The sequence below is a fragment of the Lolium perenne genome, chromosome 5 (genome assembly GCF_019359855.2).
Source record: "Lolium perenne isolate Kyuss_39 chromosome 5, Kyuss_2.0, whole genome shotgun sequence".
Taxonomy (NCBI): domain Eukaryota; kingdom Viridiplantae; phylum Streptophyta; class Magnoliopsida; order Poales; family Poaceae; genus Lolium; species Lolium perenne.
In genome coordinates this window covers 230969979-230987521 of record NC_067248.2, presented here as the reverse complement: position 1 = coordinate 230987521, position 17543 = coordinate 230969979, and positions in this window count along the sequence as shown.

Sequence of the window (17543 nt, the reverse complement as noted above, 5' to 3'; positions counted from 1 at the left end):
TAAAGCATATGTATCATGTAAATTATATCTTACAAGTTGCAAGCCTCATGCATAGTATACTAATAGTGCCCGCACCTTGTCCTAATTAGCTTGGACTACCGGATCATCACAATGCACATGTTTTAACCAAGTGTCACAAAGGGGTACCTCTATGCCGCCTGTACAAAGGTCTAAGGAGAAAGCTCGCATTGGATTTCTCGCTATTGATTATTCTTCAACTTAGACATCCATACCGGGACAACATAGACAACAGATAATGGACTCCTCTTTTATGCATAAGCATGTAACAACAATTAATAATTTTCTCATTTGAGATTGAGGATATATGTCCAAAACTGAAACTTCCACCATGGATCATGGCTTTAGTTAGCGGCCCAATGTTCTTCTCTAACAATATGCATGCTTAACCATAGGGTGGTAGATCTCTCTTACTTCAGACAAGACGGACATGCATAGCAACTCACATGAAATTCAACAATGAATAGTTGATGGCGTCCCCAGTGAACATGCTTATCGCACAACAAGCAACTTAATAAGAGATAAAGTGCATAATTACATATTCAATACCACAATAGTTTTTAAGCTATTTGTCCCATGAGCTATATATTGTAAAGGTGAATGATGGAATTTTAAAGGTAGCACTCAAGCAATTTACTTTGGAATGGCGGAAAATACCATGTAGTAGGTAGGTATGGTGGACACAAATGGCATAGTGGTTGGCTCAAGTATTTTGGATGCATGAGAAGTATTCCCTCTCGATACAAGGTTTAGGCTAGCAAGGCTTATTTGAAACAAACACAAGGATGAACCGGTGCAGCAAAACTCACATAAAAGACATATTGAAAACATTATAAGACTCTACACCGTCTTCCTTGTTGTTCAAACTCAATACTAGAAATTATCTAGACCTTAGAGAAACCAAATATGCAAACCAAATTTTAGCATGCTCTATGTATTTCTTCATTAATGGGTGCAAAGCATATGATGCAAGAGCTTAAACATGAGCACAACAATTGCCAAGTATCACATTACCCAAGACATTAATAGCAATTACTACATGTAGCATTTTCCGTTTCCAACCATATAACAATTAACGAAGCAGAAACTTCGCCATGAAAATTAAAAGCTAAGAACACATGTGTTCATATGAACCAGCGGAGCGTGTCTCTCTCCCACACAAGCATGATGTAATCCAATTTATTCAAACACAAACAAAAATAAGAAACATACAGACGCTCCAAGCAAAGCACATAAGATGTGACCGAATAAAAATATAGTTTCAAGAGAAGGAACCTGATAATTTGTCGATGAAGAAGGGGATGCCTTGGGCATCCCCAAGCTTAGACGCTTGAGTCTTCTTGATATATGCAGGGGTGAACCACCGGGGCATCCCCAAGCTTAGAGCTTTCACTCTTCTTGATCATAGTATATCATCCTCCTCTCTTGACCCTTGAAAACTTCCTTCACACCAAACTTCTCATAAACTTCATTAGAGGGGTTAGTACATAATCAAAAACTCACATGTTCAGAGGTGACACAATCATTCTTAACACTTCTGGACATTGCTCAAAGCTACTGGAAGGTAATGGAACAAAGAAATCCACCCAACACAGCGAAAGAAGCAATGCGAAATAAAAGGCAGAATCTGTTAAAACAGAACAGTCCGTAAAGACGAATTTCTAATAAATACTTCCGTTGCTCAGATCAGAAAACTCAAAACTAATGAAAGTTGCGTACATATCTGAGGAACACGCACGTAAATTGGCATATTTTTCTGATTTTTCTACAGAGAAAACAGCCCAGATTCGTGACAGATAGAAATCTGTTTCTGCGCAGAAATCCAAATCTATTATCAACCTTCGATTAGAGGCTTCACTTGGCACAACAAAACACAAAACTAAGATAAGGAGAGGTTGCTACAGTAGTAAACAACTTCCAAGACACAAATATAAAACAAAGTACTGTAGCAAAATAACACATGGGTTATCTCCCAAGAAGTTCTTTTCTTTATAGCCATTAAGATGGGCTCAGCAGTTTTAATGATGCACTCGCAAGAAATAGTATTTGAAGCAAAAGAGAGCATCAAGAGGTAAATTCAAAACACATTTAAGTCTAACATGCTTCCTATGCATAGGAATCTTGTAACTAAACAAGTTCATGAAGAGCAAAGTGACAAGCATAGGAAGATAAAACAAGTATAGCTTTAAAAATTTCAGCACATAGAGAGGTGTTTTAGTAACATGAAAATTTCTACAACCATATTTTCCTCTCTCATAATAACTTTCAGTAGCATCATGAGCAAACTCAACAATATAACTATCACATAAAGCATTCTTATCATGAGTCTCATGCATAAAATTATTACTCTCCACATAGGCATAGTCAATTTTATTAGTTGTAGTGGGAGCAAATTCAACAAAGTAGCTATCATTATTATTCTCATCAAGTGTAGGAGGCATAGTATAATCACAACAAAATTTACTCTCCATAGTAGGTGGCACCAAAAGACCACTATCATTATAATCATCATAAATAGGAGGCAAAGTATCATCAAAGTAAATTTCCTCCTCAATGCTTGGGGGACTAAAAAGATCATGCTCATCAAAACCAGCTTCCCCAAGCTTAGAATTTTCCATATCATTATCAACAATGGTGTTCAAAGCGTTCATACTAATATTACTACCAGCATGCAAATAAGATTCCATAGGTTTTTTAATTTTCGCATCAAACAATCCATGTTTTAAATCAGGAAACAGAAATAGAAGCTCATTCTTGTCCATTATGCCAAACTAGTGTAAACAAGAAACAAAAAGATGCAATTGCAGGATCTAAAGGAAATAGCTTCGAGTACTTACGGCGCCGGAAAATAGCTTAGTAGCCGAGATCCGGAGTGTGAGTACCTTTTACCTTTCCTCCCCGGCAACGGCGCCAGAAAATAAGCTTGATGGCGTGTAACTCACACGTTCGTTGGGAACCCCAAGAGGAAGGTATGATGCGCACAGCAGCAAGTTTTCCCTCAGAAAGAAACCAAGGTTTATCGAACCAGGAGGAGCCAAGAAGCACGTTGAAGGTTGATGGCGGCGGGATGTAGTGCGGCGCAACACCAGGGATTCCGGCGTCAACGTGGAACCTGCACAACACAACCAAAGTACTTTGCCCCAACGAAACAGTGAGGTTGTCAATCTCACCGGCTTGCTGTAACAAAGGATTAACCGTATTGTGTGGAAGATGATTGTTTGCGTAAAAACAGTAGAACAAGATTGCAGAGATTGTATTTCAAGAAAGAGAATTGGACCGGGTCCACAGCTCACTAGAGGTGTCTCTCCCATAAGACAAACAGGCATGTTGGGTGAACAAATTACAGTTGGGCAATTGACAAATAAAGAGGGCATGACCATGCACATACATATTATGATGAGTATAGTGAGATTTAATTGGGCATTACGACAAAGTACATAGACCGCCATCCAACTGCATCTATGCCTAAAAAGTCCACCTTCAGGTTATCATCCGAACCCCCTCCAGTATTAAGTTGCTAACAACAGACAATTGCATTAAGTATTGCGCGTAATGTAACTAGTGACTACATCCTTGAACATAGCACCAATGTTTTATCCCTAGTGGCAACAGCACATCCATAACCTTAGAGGTTCTTGTCACCCCTCCAGATTCACGGAGACATGAACCCACTATCGAGCATAAATACTCCCTCTTGGAGTTACTAGCATCAACTTGGCCAGAGCATCTACTAATAACGGAGAGCATGCAAGATCATAAACAACACATAGACATAGCTTTGATAATCAACATAACAAGTATTCTCTATTCATCGGATCCCAACAAACGCAACATATAGAATTACAGATAGATGATCTTGATCATGTTAGGCAGCTCACAAGATCCGACAATGATAGCACAATGGGGAGAAGACAACCATCTAGTTACTGATATGGACCCATAGTCCAGGGGTAGACTACTCACACATCACACCGGAGGCGACCATGGCGGCGTAGAGTCCTCCGGGAGATGATTCCCCTCTCCGGCATGGTGCCGGAGGCGATCTCCTGGATCCCCCGAGATGGGATCGGCGGCGGCGGCGTCTCTGGAAGGTTTTCCGTATCGTGGCTCTTGGTACTGGGGGTTTCGTCACGGAGGCTTTAAGTAGGCGGAAGGGCAGGTCAAGAGGCGGCACGAGGGGCCCACACCATAGGGCCGCGCGGCTAGGGCAGGGGCCGCGCCGCCCTATGCTCTGGCTGCCTCGTGGCCCCTCTTCGTCTCGTCTTCGGACTTCTGGAAGCTTCGTGGCAAAATAGGACCCTGGGCGTTGATTTCGTCCAATTCCGAGAGTATTTCGTTACTAGGATTTCTGAAACCAAAAACAGCAGAAACAAAGAATCGGCACTTCGGCATCTTGTTAATAGGTTAGTTCCAGAAAATGCACGAATATGACATAAAGTGTGCATAAAACATGTAGATAACATCAATAATGTGGCATGGAACATAAGAAATTATCGATACGTTGGAGACGTATCACTCACTCTCATACTCCATTTCTTTCTCTTTCTCTTTCTCTGGCCTACTATCACTATCACTATCTTGTGAGTACAAAGTTGAAGGGTCGACGGGTGGAGGCTCATCATAATTGTCATTCGCCTCAAGTAACTTCTCGAGCATAGATATGTCCTTTAGATCCACCACTGACTCACCACGAGTTTCTGCATCGTTCCCGAGGTCCTCTTGAACAAACGGTTCTAAAATATATTCCCCGAAGTCCTGTTCCTCTTGATAGAAAATCCCCTCGTATGTCACGGGGTCAATGTTGTTGTAATCATCCTCAGAGGGAATCGGTAGGTTACCATGTGGCGATACCTGGAAGACGACTTCCCAACCCTTGAGTTCCGCTTTCTGGCATGGGTAGGGCAAATAATAAACTTGCTTGGCTTGGTGAGCCACAACAAAGACATCGGCTCCGCTATAGGTGGTTGAAGGCTTAACTTCAACTAACCCAATGGACTTATCACTTCTCTGTCCACCTATTGGGTCGAACCAATGACACTTGAACACGACGATATTGAGTTGCACGTTCGTACGATTGAATGTCAACTCGTATACACTTTGTAACCTTCCGTAGTAATCAAAGTTGTTGGCTCCTTTGGTGAAGACCCCAGTATTTATCGTTTTGGGATTCGCCCGGCCCTTCTGGTGCGTCTCTGTGTGGAAGCGAAACCCATTCACATCATACTTCTCATACTTGGTCACCTCACGACTACAACCTTGGGAAACACATTTCAACTCATCTATCATATCAACGTTTCTCTCACGGCCCTACAAGAACATTTCAAATTTGTTGTGTGCATTAGTTACGTGTAATAAGAGGGACAAGTCACATGTTGCAATGTAAGAGGAAAGGTTAGAAATTACTTTTTCCATGAACCATGTCACAAAGTTTTTATTAATTCCGGGAGCACCGTCTTTCAGTAGAGTGTCCATCTCCGAGGTTTTGGGCAATTCATCATACGGCCACATTTCATCCGTGAATTCGCTGAAAGGAGAAAATAAGCATTAGACCGAGACGAGGTTACTAGCTGCAAAGTAATTTTTTCACCATTTTACCTTACGAATGGGATCACTTCCTCCATGTTCATAAGCACATATAGCATTATACAATCCTTCGCTTCGTTCTCCAATTTATATTTTGTTCCTTTACCAGCCTTGCCACCGGGGAATTGGAATAGTTTTAGCTTGGGGTCATTCTCGGGCACGTCGACATTGTAACGAGTGACCGGGTTATGCTGAGTTGGAACATCATCGGGATAGTACGTTGTCGCGGCATCTGCCATCTCCCGAAGGCATATTGCCTCAGCTATGCATGCTTCAATCTTGGCCTTGTTTCCAGTTATCTTTCGAATATACTTAAACTCTCTCTCAATACAGAACTGCCAACGAAACTGCACCGGACCACCCAAGAGTGCCTCGTTGGCGAGGTGCACAATGAGATGTGCCATCGGAGTAAAGAAGCCTGGCGGAAATATCATCTCCAAATTGCATAGCAACTCCGGCACTGTATGTTGTAGCTTTGCAATAACCTTGGGACATATCTGCTTAGCACAGAGCGTGCGGAAGAAATGGCTCAACTGCACAAGCACTCGCCAGACTTTCTCGGGGATATACCCTCGAAGCATCACCGGCATGAGCCGCTGAATCCATATATGATAGTCGTGACTCTTGAGCCCGGTGACTTTTCCCGTCGAAAGATTAACTCCCTTACTCATATTCGAGCAATAACCATCCGGGAACATCACGACGTATTTGAGCCACCTGAATGCCTCCTTCTTTTGGATGGAATCAAGGCAGAAGTTGGCATGCGGCTTGAACCAATTATTTTGACGGCCAATAGGACGCTTCATGTGTAATTTTTCCCTATCACAGAGGATCTCAATATCGACTCTAGCCTTGACATTATCCTTTGACTTCCCGGGAATGTTCAGGCATGTGTGAAAGACGGACTCCGCGACATTCTTTACAGTGTGCATCACATCGATGTTATGGGGAAGTTCGAGGTCCTTGTAATACTCGAGCTTCGTTAAAGCCGCCTCATGAGTCCAGTTGTGCGCTACACCATATCCCTCAAATTGATGGCCAGTTGGCGTCGCTGCCGGCACGAGAGCACGTAGCTCGGCTTCAACAAGTGTACCATCAAACTTCGGCACATCTTTTTTCATGCACAACTTTGCCCTTCTTGAAGTTCTTTTTGTCTTCTCTAAACGGATGCCTCCTTTTGAGGAACTGTCGATTCGTGTCAAACGCAACATACTTGCGACCCTTCTGTAGCCAAAGGAACTCAAGCCGATGCCTGCACACTGGGCATGGCCACTTACCAGCTGTACACCATCCACATGTTAGGGCGTACCCGGGCATGTCATGCATGGTATACTGCAACCAAACTCTCATGTAGAAGTTTGTCTTCGATGCTCGGTCGTACGTCAATGTCCCGTGGTGCCAAGAGTGGTTCAAATCTTCCACAATCGGCTGCATGTAGACACTCAAATTCTTCCCCGGGTAATGAGGGCCTGGAATGATCAGCGATGTAAACATGGTCTTCCTCGTCATTAGGACTCCGGGAGGGAGATTGAGCGGAATAACAAACACGGGCCAGCAACTGTAATTGGCATTGGACATACCATATGGATTGAAGCCATCTGTTGCTATCGCAATTCTGACATTCCGAGCCTCGGCTGCCTTAAGGCGGTGTTTTGTATCGAAGTTCTTCCATGTCGTACCATCGGATGGATGTCCCATCTTCAACTTCTTGTTTTCGTCCACGAATCTCTTCCCATACTTGTGCCACGTCATCTGTTTGGCTGTCTCCTCGTGCATGTAAAGCCACTGGATTCTTTTTATGAATGGGAGATATCGAAGAATCGACTTTGCGGTGCTTGATCGCCTCACCTGACCATCCTTTCCCGTTACCTCTTCATACCTAGACTGCTTACAGATGGGACAGTACTTGTCCTCCGCATACTGTCTCCAAAATAGAACGCAGCATTTCGGACAACAGTCTATCCTTTGATAATCCATGTTGAGGTCCTTCATCATTCTCCTCGGCGCGGGCAGGCTTGGAGGCAGACAATGATCTTTGGGCAACATGTTACCAGTTGTTTTCAGACTTGCTTCAAAGCCCTCACGGGTGGTGTTGTACCGGGTCTTGTCGGCTAGACATTGGGAGATGGCATCGAGCTGAGAAATCGCGGCGCCCTCGTACAGAGGCCTCTTAGCCGCGGCAATCATATCATAGAAGGCCTTCGCGGTTGGCTCTGGTTCCTCCGGTTACGGCGGCGCCTCCGGTTCGGCGGCGCTCCGGTTCTGGAGGTGGCGAATCCGGGACATCGGCATGGACGAGATCATCTAGAAAGTCTCTAATTCCATCGTACGCATTGCCATTGAGCCGCTGCCGCATCACCTCACCTCTGTCACGTTCGCGCTCATCAAAGTCGATTTCCGTGACGTACCCATGCATATACCCATATTGCAGAAGGTGTCTATACATTTCATCCTTCCCACGACGTTGACGCTTCACGCAGCGAACACAGGGGCAAAGTGCCCGAACCAGCCCCTTTGTACCACGCGCTAACTCATTCACTAGAAAATGGGTCTTCCTTGTCCACTCATCTGTTTTCTCAGTCGCACTAACACACTCATTGTACATCCATCCATTATCAGCCATCCTCTGCTTTATTGGGAGCCAAACCACAGACATAGCATTTATATCAAATAGGAAATTAAATGCATCATATTTTTATTTATTTTACCAGGCGAAACGCATGCATCAACCTACATCTCTACTAGGTGGGCTCCTAGCAGCCGCCGGATCCGTAGTTGGCTACGTTCTCCATGCTCTACCCCGGTCCAAGTCAGAATTTCGCAAGACCTCCCCGCTGCTCTCCCGATACACGTCTCGGCAAAAGCCGAGAGGATGTGCATCCGGAGAACAACGGGGAGGCGCCGCCGAAATCCTGACTCGGACCGGAGTAGAACATGGAAAACGTAGACAACTACGCATCCGCCGACTGTCCCGTAAATGCCGCAAGCGTTACGGTTCAAAATATGCGGACCACTAATGCATATTTATCCGCGTAACGCTCGTGGATGGGAAGTGACACCTAGGTTACGCAACTGGACTTGGAAAATGAATCGAGTGACATAAGAAAATACGGAGAAGGGGAGGCGATGTTTTAGCTCACCCTCGGCTGTAGAGGAAGTAGTCCAACAACCGAGTGTCGATGTCGGCGACCGTCGAGAAGTGCGTCAAGATCCCGGATCGTCACGCCGGGGTGCTCATGACGAGGCGGTCACCACATGGCCTATTATAAATTCACATTATTAGAACAAATTCCACATTCACATTTCCAATTTCTATTTCTATTTCTATTTGCAATTTCTATTTCTGTTTGCAATTTCTATTTCAATTTCATTTCTATTTCACATTTGCAATTTCCATTTCATTTCTATTTGCAATTTCATTTTCTATTACTATTTCTTTCTTTCTATTTCATATCAATTACACAATTTAATTTCTATTTCTATTAATTACAACAACTAAACCTAATGCAAAAATAAAAAAAGAGGACCCTTACCGTGAGGGCGACGGCAGGCCGGGGCGCGAGGAGGAGGCCGACCAGGGGACGGCGGGCCGGGCGCGAGGAGGAGGAGGAGAGCGGCGCGAGGGGGCAGGGGAGAGGAGGCCGGCGGCGGGATAGGGGAGAGGAGGGCGGGGCAGGGGAGGAGGGCGGCCGGGAGGGGAGGGGCAGCGGCGGGCGGCGGGATAGGGGAGAGGAGGGCGGGGCAGGGAGGAGGGCGGTCGGGGAGGGAGGGGCAGCGGGCGGCCGGCGGCGGGCGGCCGGCGACGGCGAGGGGCGGGCGCGGGCGGCAAAGAGGCTGGCGGCGCGGGGCGAGTTTGGGCGCAGAGGCTGGCGGGGCGAGTTTGGGCGTTTAGGGTTGGGAGCTGGTCTGGCTCGACCAGCTCCCATGTAACGGTGCGGCGCGGGCACCATATGCCGACGGCCGGCTATATGCCGAGGGTGGCCGTCGGCATAGAGTTTTTTCTATTTTTTCTATTTTTTTCTCTTATTTTTCTCTTATTTTTTTCTCTCTTATTTTTTTTGGAATACAAAATTGACCAAATTTCTTAGGAACGGGGTGATTAGAATAGTTTATCAAAAGTTATACACCTCAAATTTAGAAGCTACATAAACTTATGAACGAATGCATCTTAGATATTGAATTCCATGTGTTTGTACCAAATTGCTACCACCACTACACAAGGTACAACTGAATGGAGATAAAAGAAACATCTATCATCAGGTGTTGTCAAGGGTTAAGCATAGATCCGATGCTCGATTTCCGATGAAACCCTAGTTCTGTTGACCGCGCGGTCTACCCCTTTGACTGCATCCCATCGGGGGTCCCCCGGTGGGCATATGCCTCCATTTGAGCTTGGTTAGGTCATAGGTACATGTCGAAACAAGGATCATCCCATATGATCTCAAGTTTCTCTCCGGTTCAACTCCGAGGGAGTTCCGCCCTATACATGCAGAATCTGCCTAAGTGTAGGAACCCCCTGTCCGAGAAGCCGGACACACCTGGGGGGGGTAGCCTTGGATATAAAACCATCTCAAATCACTTTTGTGCATTCCATGTGGACACACACAAGTTTTGGGGCCATTCCCTAGATCCGATGCTCGATTTCCGATGAAACCCTAGTTCTGTTGACCGCGCGGTCTACCCCTTCGACTGCATCCCATCGGGGCTCCCCCGGTGGGCATATGCCTCCATTTGAGCTTGGTTAGGTCATAGGTACATGTGGAAACAAGGATCATCCCATATGATCTCAAGTTTCTCTCCGGTTCAACTCCGAGGGAGTTCCCCCCTATACATGCAGAATCTGCCTAAGTGTAGGAACCCCCTGTTCGAGAAGCCGGACACACCTGGGGGGGTAGCCTTGGATATAAAACCATCTCAAATCACTTTTGTGCATTCCATGTGGACACACACAAGTTTTGGGGCCATTCCCTACATCTGATGCTCGATTTCCGACGAAACCCTAGTTCTGTTGACCGCGCGGTCTACCCCTTTGATCGCATCCCATCGGGGTCCCCCGGTGGGCATATGCCTCCATTTGAGCTTGGTTAGGTCATAGGTACATTTGGAAACAAGGATCATCCCATATGATCTCAAGTTTCTCTCCGGTTCAACTCCGAGGGAGTTCCCCTCATACATGCGTAACCGCCTAAGTGTAGGAACCCCCGTCCGAGAAGCCGACACACCCGGGGGTAGCCTTGGATATAAAACCATCTCAAATCACTTTTGTGCATTCCATGTGGACACACACAAGTTTTGGGGCCATTCCCTAGATCCGATGCTCGATTTTCGACGAAACCCTAGTTCTCGTTGACCGCGCGGTCTACCCCTTTGATCGCATCCCATCTGGGGTCCTCGGTGGGCATATGCCTCCATTTGAGCTTGGTTAGGTCATAGGTACATGTGGAAACAAGGATCATCCCATATGATCTCAAGTTTCTCTCCGGTTCAACTCCGAGGGAGTTCCCCCTATACATGCAGACCGCCTAAGTGTAGGAACCCCCGTCCGAGAAGCCGACACACCGGGGGTAGCCTTGGATATAAAACCATCTCAAATCACTTTTGTGCATTCCATGTGGACACACACAAGTTTTGGGGCCATTCCCTAGATCCGATGCTCGATTTCCGACGAAACCCTAGTTCTGTTGACCGCGCGGTCTACCCCTTTGACTGCATCCCATCGGGGGTCCCCCGGTGGGCATATGCCTCCATTTGAGCTTGGTTAGGTCATAGGTATATGTGGAAACAAGGATCATCCCATATGATCTCAAGTTTCTCTCCGGTTCACCTCCGAGAGAGTTCCCCCCTATACATGCAGAATCTGCCTAAGTGTAGGAACCCCCTGTCCGAGAAGCCGGACACACCTGGGGGGTAGCTTTGGATATAAAACCATCTCAAATCACTTTTGTGCATTCCATGTGGACACACACAAGTTTTGGGGCCATTCCCTAGATCCGATGCTCGATTTCCGACGAAACCCTAGTTCTGTTGACCGCGCGGTCTACCCCTTTGACTGCATCCCATCGGGGGTCCCCCGGTGGGCATATGCCTCCATTTGAGCTTGGTTAGGTCATAGGTACATGTGTAAACAAGGATCACTCCATATGATCTCAAGTTTCTCTCCGGTTCACCTCCGAGAGAGTTCCCCCCTATACATGCAGAATCTGCCTAAGTGTAGGAACCCCCTGTCCGAGAAGCCGGACACACCTGGGGGGGTAGCCTCGGATATAAAACCATCTCAAATCACTTTTGTGCATTCCATGTGGACACACACAAGTTTTTGGGCCATTCCCTAGATCCGATGCTCGATTTCCGACGAAGACCTAGTTCTGTTGACCGCGCGGTCTACCCCTTTGACTACATCCCATCGGGGGTCCCCCGGTGGGAATATGCCTCCATTTGAGCTTGGTTAGGTCATAGGTACATGTGGAAACAAGGATCATCCCATATGATCTCAAGTTTCTCTCCGGTTCACCTCCAAGGGAGTTCCCCCCTATACATGCAGAATCTGCCTAAGTGTAGGAACCCCCTGTCCGAGAAGCCGGACACACCTGGGGGGTAGCCTTGGATATAAAACCATCTCAAATCACTTTTGTGCATTCCATGTGGATACACACAAGTTTTGGGGCCATTCCCTAGATCCGATGCTCGATTTCCGACGAAACCCTAGTTCTGTTGACCGCGCGGTCTACCCCTTTGACTGCATCCCATCGGGGGTCCCCCGGTGGGCATATGCCTCCATTTGAGCTTGGTTAGGTCATAGGTACATGTGGAAACAAGGATCATCACATATGATCTCAAGTTTCTCTCCGGTTCACCTACGAGGGAGTTCCCCCCTATACATGCAGAATCTGCCTAAGTGTAGGAACCCCCTGTCCGAGAAGCCGGACACACCTGGGGGGTAGCCTTGGATATAGAACCATCTCAAATCACTTTTGTGCATTCCATGTGGACACACACAAGTTTTGGGGCCATTCCCTAGATCCGATGCTCGATTTCCGATGAAACCCTAGTTCTGTTGACCGCGCGGTCTACCCCTTTGAATGCATCCCATCGGGGGTCCCCCGGTGGGCATATGCCTCCATTTGAGCTTGGTTAGGTCATAGGTACATGTGGAAACAAGGATCATCCCATATGATCCCAAGTTTCTCTCCGATTCAACTCCGAGGGAGTTCCCCCCTATACATGCAGAATCTGCCTAAGTGTAGGAACCCCCTGTCCGAGAAGCCGGACACACCTGGGGGGGTAGCCTTGGATATAAAACCATCTCAAATCACTTTTGTGCATTCCATGTGGACACACACAAGTTTTGGGGCCCTTCCCTAGATCCGATGCTCGATTTCCGATGAAACCCTAGTTCTGTTGACCGCGCGGTCTACCCCTTTGACTGCATCCCATCGGGGGTCCCCCGGTGGGCATATGCCTCCATTTGAGCTTGGTTAGGTCATAGGTACATGGGAAAACAAGGATCATCCCATATGATCCCAAGTTTCTCTCCGGTTCAACTCCGAGGGAGTTCCCCCCTATACATGCAGAATCTGCCTAAGTGTAGGAACCCCCTGTCCGAGAAGCCGGACACACCTCGGGGGTAGCCTTGGATATAAAACCATCTCAAATAACTTTTGTGCATTCCATGTGGACACACACAAGTTTTGGGGCCATTCCCTAGATCCGATGCTCGGTTTCCGATGAAACCCTAGTTCTGTTGATCGCGCGGTCTACCCCTTTGACTGCATCCCATCGGGGGTCCCCCGGTGGGCATATGCCTCCATTTGAGCTTGGTTAGGTCATAGGTACATGTGGAAACAAGGATCATCCCATATGATCTCAAGTTTCTCTCCGGTTCAACTCCGAGGGAGTTCCCCCCTATACATGCAGAATCTGCCTAAGTGTAGGAACCCCCTGTCCGAGAAGCCGGACACACCTGGGGGGTAGCCTTGGATATAAAACCATCTCAAATCACTTTTGTGCATTCCATGTGGACACACACAAGTTTTGGGGCCCTTCCCTAGATCCGATGCTCGATTTCCGATGAAACCCTAGTTCTGTTGACCGCGCGGTCTACCCCTTTGACTGCATCCCATCGGGGGTCCCCCGGTGGGCATATGCCTCCATTTGAGCTTGATTAGGTCATATGTACATGTGGAAACAAGGATCATCCCATATGATCCCAAGTTTCTCTCCGGTTCAACTCCGAGGGAGTTCCCCCCTATACATGCAGAATCTGCCTAAGTGTAGGAACCCCCTGTCCGAGAAGCCGGACACACCTGGGGGGTAGCCTTGGATATAGAACCATCTCAAATAACTTTTGTGCATTCCATGTGGACACACACAAGTTTTGGGGCCATTCCCTAGATCCGATGCTCGATTTCCGATGAAACCCTTGTTCTGTTGACCGCGCGGTCTACCCCTTTGACTGCATCCCATCGGGGGTCCCCCGGTGGGCATATGCCTCCATTTGAGCTTGGTTAGGTCATAGGTACATGGGAAAACAAGGATCATCCCATATGATCCCAAGTTTCTCTCCGATTCAACTCCGAGGGAGTTCCCCCCTATACATGTAGAATCTGCCTAAGTGTAGGAACCCCCTGTCCGAGAAGCCGGACACACCTGGGGGGTAGCCTTGGATATAGAACCATCTCAAATCACTTTTGCGCATTCCATGTGGACACACACAAGTTTTGGGGCCATTCCCTAGATCCGATGCTCGATTTCCGATGAAACCCTAGTTCTGTTGACCGCGCGGTCTACCCCTTTGACTGCATCCCATCGGGGGTCCCCCGGTGGGAATATGCCTCCATTTGAGCTTGGTTAGGTCATAGGTACATGTGGAAACAAGGATCATCCCATATGATCCCAAGTTTCTCTCCGGTTCAACTCCGAGGGAGTTCCCCCCTATACATGCAGAATCTGCCTAAGTGTAGGAACCCCCTGTCCGAGAAGCCGGACACACCTGGGGGGGTAGCCTTGGATATAAAACCATCTCAAATCACTTTTGTGCATTCCATGTGGACACACACAAGTTTTGGGGCCATTCCCTAGATCCGATGCTCTATTTCCGATGAAACCCTAGTTCTGTTGACCGCGCGGTCTACCCCTTTGACTGCATCCCATCGGGGGTCCCCCGGTGGGCATATGCCTCCATTTGAGCTTGGTTAGGTCATAGGTACATGTGGAAACAAGGATCATCCCATACGATCTCAAGTTTCTCTCCGGTTCACCTCCACCCTGCTACTTCTCTCCCGCCCTTTTTTCCCGCTCACCCTTTCCCGCTGCTTCTCCCCCGCCCTTTTTTCCCGCCATGATTTCCCGCCAAGTTTTCCCGCCCACCCTTTCCCGCTCATTCTCTCCCGCCAAGTTTTCCCGCCCACCCTTTCCCGCCCATTCTCTCCCGCCAAGTTTTCCCGCCGTTTCAGCCCCTCGTCGGCCTATATATAGCCATGTCTTCTCCACTAACAGCACCAGCAACATTTCTCCCCTCATCACTTCTCTCATCCAACAGCACCACAAAATCCTCTGAGCTGAGCTGCCGCTGAGATGGCTCCTCGTCGCCGTAGCAACACGGGCTTCATCGGCGTTCGCCTGCGGCCTGCGGGACATTTCGTGGCTGAAATCACCGCCGGTGGTACGCGTGTGTGGCTCGGCACCTTCTACACGAAGGAGGCTGCTGCCCGCGCATACGACGTTGCGGCTGGGAGGTTTGGCCGGCCGCGCCACGAAATGAACTTCCCGGAGGTCAGGTCTCTGACGGAAGCTCAGAGTCTCTCTACTGAGCCGCTACTTCGCTCACAGGGTGAAGCCCGGCGGTACAGGTCTGGCCAGCGGCGGATTGATACCACCGAGGCGGACGAGCAGTTCATGGCACAGTGGCGCAGAGACCATCTCGGAGCCGTCGAGGCAGAGCGCGCATTCTGGAAGGACAAGCAGACGTACAGGAGAGAGAGGAGGGCGGGAAAGCGGCAGAGGAAGGCTGCGGTTGAAGCAGAGTACGCCAAAGGAGAGGCGTCGACATGGGGGGAGGATGATGAACGGTGGTCGTGGATCTTCACAACCACCGCTTCAGAGGACACCCCCAGCGAGGACGAAGATTTCGACTTCTCTGATTAATATGTGTGTGTGTCGAGTCCGTGTGTCTAGCGTTAAGTGCTTTATTCGTGTGTGGGTGTAGTTCTTTAAATGTTTTGGTTTGTGTGTGCGTCTAGTTCTTTAAGTGTTTTGGTTCCTGTGTGGGTGTAGTTCTTTAAGTGTGTTGGTTCCTGTGTGTGGGTGTAGTTCTTTAAGTGTTTCAGTTCGTGTGTGGGTCTAGTACTTTAAGCGCTTTGGTATGTGTGTGGGTCTAGTTATTTAAGTGTTTTGTATCGTGTCTGGGTCTTAAGTTCTTAAATGTATCACTTTTCTCTCCAGTTCACCTCCGAGGAGTTCCCCCTATACATCCGTAATCTGCCTAAGTGTAGGAACCCCTGTTCGAGAAGCCGGACACACCTTGGGGGGTATCCTTGGATATAAAACCATCTCAAATCACTTTTGTGCATGCCATGTGGGCACACACAAGTTTTCCAGCGATTCCGACGCTCCGGTGGTCTGTAACTTGGAAAACCCTAGGGCGGGGACCCCACACATCTACCCCTATAGCTTTCTCCGTGCGAGGGTTTACCAGTGGACTTTTTTTATTTATTTTGCTTTGTTTAGGACATATGTACATGGAAACCATAGGTTGGGCATACTTTACCATAAAATAGGCTCCGTTCGAGCCATGGCGGGGGTTTCCACATACAGATCCTGGATTTTACCAACTGGTAGCCCATTATGCGGAAATCGTCAACGCCGGGTACATCCAAGGTTAGCCAAACCTTACATCACACTTGTACATGTATGTTAGGGGCAGAAGCAAGTTTTCCAACAATTCTGACGCTCCGGTGATCTGTTTCTTGGGAAACCCTAGGGCGGGACCCCTAGGGTTAGGGTTTTACCAAGTGATCTGTTAGGGTTATAGTTAGGGTTAGCAATGTATGTGGAAACCCTAGGGTTAGGGTTAGAGTTAGGGTTAGGGTTAGGGTTAGAGTTAGCAATGTATGTGGAAACCCTAGGGTTAGGGTTAGGGCTAGAGTTAGGGTTACGGTTAGGGTTAGAGTTAGGGTTAGAGTTAGGGTTACAGTTAGGGTCAGGGTTAGGGTTCGGGAAACCGTAGGGCGGGGACCCCGCGGATCTACCCATATGTACATCGATAGCAAATGTTGGGCCTAGTGGCTCCGGTTGACCCGTCTGCGAAGAGCGTCACCCATGGGACCTACATATGCCATCTACGAATTCTTAAAAAATAGAACCATTTTTTACATAATTCATACTAGTAAATAAATAATAGAAACATATTATAAAGTAATATGAGAGAGGGAAAAAAATAAAAAAAAATCCTATATGCCGAGGGTGGCCGTCGGCATAGGGTGTCGATGCCCTATGCCGAGGGTGGCCGTCGGCGTCTGACTGACGCCGTGAGCGGGCGACGACGGCGCGGACTGGGCCAGAGGCGATGCCGGTGCTACGCCGAGGGCCAAGGTGACGCCGACGGCTGCCCTCGGCGTAGCCTCCTCTACGCCGACGGTATGTGTACGCCGACGGTCGGCTTCCTGAGCTGCCCCGGCGAGGCCGTACGCCGACGGCCCCGATAAAAAGCCGTCGGCGTACAGTTTGGCCGTCGGCGTCTAGCTCCATTCCTGTAGTGGTACCTTTTTTCCAGCTCAGTTGCTTTGGAGACAGTAACACTCATGCATTGCCATGAGTTAATTTTCCTCGAGATGCCTAGCCTGCTGCAGCGGCTTAAGCCAACTAATTATCGTATGTTGCAACAATCTGGAACTGATAGAGAGCAAAGCCCCTAATCTCTACAGTTTTAGATATATGGGTCACCA